Here is a 7,937-nt window from a genome sequence, read left to right as displayed (position 1 = left end):
TCATGGGGCAGGGTGCGTTTGAAAATGTTGACATCTGGACTACACGAAGAATCTTACTTGGGAGTGCTCTTTTTCAAATGAAGCACAAAGAAAGGTTGTGAATGAGACCCTTCCGCTTCTTCTGTGCACTGCCCCCTCCCAACCAAGGTGCTAACATGTGGCCTGATTTTGGCTGAGTTGCAGTACTTAAAGGGGGTTCGCCACGTCTTATTTTTTTTTTTCTTTTTAATTCTAGGATGGGAAATCGTACAGATTTCTAATATACATGTATTTAAGATTCTGCTCCCATACCTTTTTCTTAGATCAGTGCAGTTGTCTGTCTAAAGAAGAGATATAGCCCACAGATCTGTCCATAAAAACAAAACACCAATCGCATAACACATGGACGGTCATGTGACCACTGGCATTCAGGTAACTATGTATGTATCAGGTGAATAATGTTGCTGGAGGTAGAAATACTTTACAACTTTTCCCCCTCAATACCATATCTCCTCATGTCTGTCAGTCCCTGTGAGGAGCATTCTTATATTCTCCCCGTCCTTTTAATTTAATTTTAACTTTATTAACATGACATTACCTAGATACTGAATACACGCACCGTGAATCAATTGTTTATCATTGCTCCTATTTAGATAGCCCATGTTGCCCCAGCGCGTGTGCGCGGTGTCACATGTCTGACGCCATGTTTAGTAGTTTTCAGTTAGCCTGTGGCTGCATTACACAGGACTTATCTGTGGGCTATACCATTCTACGGTGAGACACAGGGGCTTCATGCACTATAAAATGTATGTGAACAGAATTTCTAATACAAATAAGTAAAAAACAAAATGGAACCTGGACAGCTCCTTTAAGACAGGATTGATGATGTGCATAGAAAAAAAAAAGTTAAGGGCTGTTCTAATTCACATGCAGCAGATCTTGTTGCGTCGGTTTTATGCGACTAAAAATTGGTTTCGGTCACCTGAATGGGGTTGTTTCGGCAGCACGTGCATAGATTTTTGTTGGTTAAATTCTGATAAAAGGAACGGATTTTCAGTCGCAGAAACATCCACCAAAACCTGCGTGTGACTACTCTTCTAGCACTGCTGCCTTTTTATTTTGTATGGCTGCCACACGGCTCTGTTCAACTAGGAGGTTGTATTGAGCTATACGTTTTGCGGTGGAATCACAGCTTTTCCGCCACAAAAAAGCGCAACATCTGCTATTTCTCGTGGACTTTACTTTCAATTCAATGGGGAAAACCAGCAACATAAAAGCAGCGATTACGCAAATACAATTAACATGTTGCCGATTATAAAGACTGCACTACAGGTCAATTTCTGAGCGGGTTTTCTGCTTATTTGTTCAAATCTCCTCCACTCTGCTGCTACTGTATTATGCTGCTGATTTTCTGCAATGAAATACGTTGCGGAAAAAACAGTATTTATGTAACGGTGAATTCTGCCTAATACAGCCCTGTGCTTGAGCTGTTGTGAGAGACTCCAATTCTACGTTAGGCTGGGTTCACACACACTATTTACGGACGTAATTTGGGCGTTTTAGCCCCGAATTACGTCTGAAAATGCGGCTCAAACGCGGCAGCAAACATCTGCCCATTCATTTGAATGGGTCTTACGATGTGCTGTGCCGACTGTCATTTTTTTCACGTGCCGCTGTCAAAAGGCGGCGCGTAAAAAAGACGCCCACATCAAAGAAGTGGCCGTCACTACTTCAGACGTAAATGGAGCCGGTTTCCATGGAAAAACAGCTCCAATTACGTCCGTAATGGACGCAGCGAAAGACGCCTGCACATGCCATTACGGCTGAAATTACGGTGCTGGTTTCACCTGAAAACAGCACTGTAATTTCAGCCGTAACAGACGCTGCCGTGTGAAGATACCCTAAAATGCAAGGCAATGATCTACTTTATCAACATCGTTTGCTGCCCGTCACTGAAGGAGCAGCACAGACGGTCCAGTCTCTGAATGGCAGTCACTGCATATTCAGCCGCACCACATATTTTACATATAAAATTGGATGTACTCCAATGCGTTATTCTCCAGTCTCTGCTTAAAAATCACTGTAAAGTAACAAGGAGTTATAAAATACTAGAATCTGTTGCTCCAGGAACTACATAGATTGTATATGTTTACACGCGTAAACACACTTAATACTGTTGATCAGTGGTGGATTAAGTAGACTATAGGCCCTGGGCTGTTACCCAAACTTGGGCCCGTCTTCTCCCCGCCGCGCCGGAACTATTGTTAACGCTACCTTTTGTGCAAACATTAACAAATAGGTGTTACGATTCCTCTTGTCAAAGGGCTGTGTCCCTACATACTGACAGTCTCCAACCATTGCTGACAGTATCACACGGTTACTACACTATTGTTTCCATTAAAAGAACGGAAGCCAACTGAAGCATTACTGTTGAAATCAATGGTAATACAAACAGAAGCTATAGTTTCCGTTCGGCTCTTCGTTCATCTGTTCCTTTGATTAGGAATGGACGGAAACTCCAAATGGAATCTCATATGAGCAAGCCCTGTAGAGAAAAGAATGTTTTGTTTCTTCTGTATCCTGTTGAACAAATAAAATTTTTGTTGCCAAGAGTTAAAAATATATAAGGCTTCTATGAAAGTATTTATTACGAGATCATAATTACGGTTAGCACAAACATTCCAGTATTTTTTTTTATAACCTACAAGAAAACGTGATGTTACATTTGGCAGTGCATGCAGAAAAAAGGCAGTGCTCCTAATGTAACTTCCCTGCACATTGCAGTTGATTGAAAACCATACAAATTCAGGATACTTCTTGCAAAGTGACAAATATCTCCTCTTCACATGGGCTAAAAATAGGGTATTGTAATGTGAGGTAGGGCAAATATGAAATGCAGATTTCACGCATACTGTGAAGGGTGAGGCCTGAAGCCACAACTCAAAATGTAAGAACATGCTTTTTTTTCTCGCTATGAGCAGTGGCTGCGGCTTACTTGAAAGGACTAATCCTAACATCACATTTATGCCACCATTGTACCAGTTCTGAAAAATTTGTAATATTGGCAAATAGTACCATTTATTAAAAGTGGATTTCACTTCCCCTCCCCTAAAATCCCATCCTGTTTTGTTTTGTACCTGGTTAACCCGGTTTACGTTCCCCAGTAGTCCTCATCCTAACAGGTGGAGCATGGGTACTTCTCTACTTTTTCAGCATAGCTCTTTGCTTCTCCCTCCGTAGTGATGACCCATTCGCAGTTGACCAGTGCTTGCCCTGTAGCTCCAGCTCGTCTTACCGTTGGCTATATCGTCTGCTCACTCGGCTATGTTACACAGAAGAGCAGGGTGCATGGCTGACTGTGTCCAAAATGTTGGGGCTCGGCTGAGTGTCAGTTCCTGTGTAAGTTACGCAGGAGAGAAGGGTACACTGGGAAATGTAGTTTTCAGTAAGGCAGTGATCGGTCATGTGAGCTGAAGTGCTGGACTGCTATCTGACGATTGCACGTGTTCCGATGCCACAAGTGTACCTATTTGGCAAGGGAAATCATAGGAGGTGGGTGAAGGAGGTTGGTCTGCATTTTCAATATATGCATGTATATGTGAGTTTGAAAAAAACATGGGATGTTGGATCACCATCAACCCCTTTAAAAGTTCCTGCTACTATGCAAAACTGACTGTGGTACTCGCACAATTGTGATTTTACATGCGGTTTTTCTTTTAGTGCCGTGATTTTTCCTAATAAAGTTGATGCTGAAAAACGACAATAGATCGGGTACACTGAACTATTGATCTGAAGGATGCTTGATTTCTGCAGGATAACACCAGGCAAAATTAATCCAACCTCAGACTGGGTTCACATTATGTTTAGCAGAACTGCTTGAAACCTTCCGCTGAAAGTATGCCCCAGATGTACTGTATGAAACGGTTTTATACCGTTGAATACGACTGCCATAGTCTCACATTGAAAAAAAAATGTATACTGCACAGTATTGTTGTTTTCTGCCATACAATTGAAATGAAATGTGCACTTCACTACCCAATACAGTTGAGACAAAGGTATACGGATGTATAGCTGCTAAACCCATGCCAAAAGAAAGTTTTTGTTTTTTTTATATTGCTTTGACCAATAAAAGTCTATTGGCACATTAGATGTATACGTGAGGAGTATTTTGCAGCGTGGAGCTCAAATGCAGCCTGCACCTATCCTAAAATGTTAAAGGGAAGGTGTCGTGAACATTTTTTTATTTTTATATCATATTGCTTTTAGTATGATATTAAAATAAATGTTATTTATTTGTGTTCTTGTGTTTGTAGTTTTTACTTTTTTTTCTTCTTACTTTTACTTCTCTATGGGGGCTGCCATTTTTTTTTTTCATCTCTGTATGTGTCGATTAACAACACATAAAGAGATGGAATACGGCACATACATCCCCATAGAGAATACGAACGGGAGCTGTTCCATTCACTATAGTGTACGCCGTCTGTGTGGGAACGGCGCATGCGCTGCTCCCACACAGACCAAAAGGAAGGTCTTCGGCAGAGCGAAAATCCGGCGCCGTTTTCATGTGGACCGGAAGCCGTGGCGGCGGCAGGAGCAGGTAAATTATGTTTGTGTTAGTGATGTGTGTGTGTATGTTCGTGTTATACTGTCTGATTAGCACTGTATTTAATCCTACACTGTGCATTCGCTCAGAAAATGGTGGCACACAGTGTAGGAGGTTTGAAGATTCAATCCCCTCCTTCTCCTGGCACTAGCCAGAATAAGGGAGGGGGGATTGTGTGAGGACACTAGAGCGAGTGTGTTTACCCCAAATTTGCAGCATAAAGCACTGAGGTTGCTTTACCACAGTGACCATGCTGCAATTTTGGGAATTGCAGGTACAGGTTTATAATTAAAGGCTTTACTGGACCACATTAAGTCCTGTCAAAGGATGGCTATCCCCACGTAATTCACCTGCTTCTTATGTTTTAATGTGTTGCTGCTCTTGAAGTTGCGTACCAAATGTATTGTATGTGAAAATTAAAAACAAACATTTTCTATTGGTTTTGTTTCTTGGATTGTATTTATTTATGGAACGGATGTATTTCAATATTTTTTTTTTTCTCTGCATTTTAAATATTTTATACAGAAGTGCTTCTGAAATGCAGGTGGGCCTCCACCAGTGAGGCATTCACAGTTGTAGGTGAGGTTTTCGAAGCTAGAAAGGCAGTGTTCACAGAAGTAATCCTTTGCCGTACAGGCATTTCTCTGACTGCAGCATTCTCTCGTTTAGCAACATATTTGACTCATTTTGTGCTCCTATTAATGTTATACTAGATTCAGTAATATTTATACTTATGGCATGGACTTTGACCATGGTGGTAAGACACAGGCATCACTATTTTTTGGGTTGTGAGGCCCTTTAGTATTTACTAAGCTAATTGCGTATGAATTCTGGCTCAATTTGCACAAAAAACTGATCTATATGCCTTGTGCCAGATTAGTGAGATTCAAAAAGACAAATAACAGTTTGAAAATTTTCACAAAATATTAGTCTTAAGTGAGCCAACTAAGGCCTCATGCACACGCCGTAGCCATGTGCACAGCTGTGATTTTCTGGTCGGCCGGCCGGCCACAGAGTGACAGCCGCGAGCCGCACGCAAATCGCGGGCCGTGCACATGGCCGGGGCCGTTATTTTCAATGAGCCCAGACCGCAGAACACGGCCGTAATAAGACATGCCCGTTCTTTCTGCGGTGCGGCCTCCTTGGCCATGCACGTAACGTGAAAACCACGGTCATGTGCATGGCCCCATAGGAATAAATGGGGCCGCAATTCTGCCGTGGATTTTTGGGGAAATTGCAGCCGCAGAAGCATGTTCGTGTGCATGAGGCCCAAGAGGTAAAAAAAAGAGAGAAAAGAACCAAACATGTTGAGCAAGATGCACCAAATTATCATCTAGCATACACCACTGTGATAAATTTGGGGCATCTTTTGCCTGCCTTGTTTTGTTTTAACTCCTTGACGCACCATGATCAAACTGTAGATGGTGCGGTGGTTGAGGTATGGAGTGGGCTGAACCTGCTCCATATACTGTGGGTGTCACCTCACAGGAACAGCGATAACTCAGATTCTGGCCGTTTAACCACTTGGATGCTGCGGTTAATAGCGGCTGCGGCATCTAAGCCAAAAGTAAGAGGGGGCAGCCCTCTCAAACAGCCGATCGTTGTCATGGCAGCCCGGCTCAAATCTCCGAGGAAGACTAATAAAGTGTATAACAAATATTAAAAGTTCATAAAACCCCCATTTTTCCTCCTGAAGTTCTGTAAAATATATACTGCCGCGTTCGTAAAAGAATGAAATACTACAATAAAACATTTATTCTGCATGGTGAAAGTCAGAATTGCTGTTTTTTTTTGGTCACTTTAGCTCTCAAAACAAATAAGTAATTAAAAAGTCCTAGGTACAAAAAAATGATACCACTAAAAAGTACAGCTTGTCACGCAGAAAATAGTGTTCAACTGACGGAAAAATCAAATGGTTTTGTTTTTTTTGTTGTTTTTTTTTCAGTATCCCAGTACATTACATGGTAGTTTAAATAGTTTTTTGCGGGAGGAGTTGTAGGTTCTATTTTCACTAAGGCTTCACACTAGTCCATTGATGCAAAAATAAAAAATAAAGTTATGGCTCTTGGAAGGTGGAGAGAGAAATATGGCTTGGACTTTAAGGTGTTAAGATAGTAATAATAAATCTGCCCACTGTGTGTGTTGGGAGGATAGTCAACTTTGTACTGTTTGCTAGAGATGAGCGAATTGACAGCCGGGCTCCTGCTCCAACGGCCGCAATTCGAAGTTTACTTAGATTGCGGCCGTTTAACCTGTTAAATAGCGATTGCAGCATTTAACTTGTTTACAGAGGGAGAGAGTGCCCTATGTCACCCATCGGCGGCCCACAAATGCAATCGTGGGCCTCCGACGGGGTGCCATGGCAGCCGGGGAGCCTGATAAAAGCCCCCATGTCTGCCCTGGGCATATGCCTATTAGGATGTAAAAAAAAGTGTAATAAATAAAAGTACACATATATGGTATTGCTGCAACCGGAATGACCCAAACAATAACGTTAGTATGGTGCAAGGTGAACACCGTAAAGAAAGAAATAAAAAAAAAAAACGCAAAAAACAATGACGAAATTGCTATTTTTTTCCTTGCCTCCCCCAAAAAAGTCATAATAAAAGTTAATCAATAAGTCGCATGTTCCCCAAAACAGTACCAATCAAAACTACGTCTTGTCCCGCAAAAAAAACAAGCCCTCATATCACTACATTGATGGAAAAATAAAAAAATTACGGCTCTTGGAATGCGAAGATGCAAAAACAAATAATTTTTGTTCAAAAGTGTTTTTATTGTGCAAAAGTCGTAAAACATAAAAAACCTCCACACATGTGGTATCGCCGTAATCATACCGACCCATAGAATAAAGGTAACATGTTATTTACGGCACACAGTGAAAGGCGTGAATTTAAAACGCACAGAACAATGTTGGAATTTCAGGGTTTTTTTTCTATTTCCCCCCCCCTCCCCCAAACAAAACAAAAGTTTATAAAAGTTAATCAAAAAAGGATCTGTATCCCAAAATGGTGGCATTAAAAAGTACAACTAATCCCGCAAAAAAAAAAAGTCCTCATACAGCTATGTCGTCGGAAGAATAAAAAAGTTATAGCTCTTTGAATGTGACTATAGAAAAATTAAACAAATTGCTTAGTCATTAGGGCCTAAAATAGGCTCGTCTCCAAGGGATTAACAGGCGGTCCAAAAACTATCCCTTTTTCGATAGTAGCAGCAGGTATATCCTTATTTTAACCTCTTAATTACTGGGCCTGAAAATGCCTTAATGACCAGCTAAATTTTTCTGTATTTGCCTCTCTGCTTTTCAGCAGCCCTAACTTTTTTTATTTTTTTCATTGACGTGGCTGTATGAGGC

The sequence above is a fragment of the Rhinoderma darwinii genome, chromosome 1, assembly GCF_050947455.1.
Source record: "Rhinoderma darwinii isolate aRhiDar2 chromosome 1, aRhiDar2.hap1, whole genome shotgun sequence".
Lineage (NCBI taxonomy): Eukaryota > Metazoa > Chordata > Amphibia > Anura > Rhinodermatidae > Rhinoderma > Rhinoderma darwinii.
This window is presented reverse-complemented; position numbering follows the sequence as displayed.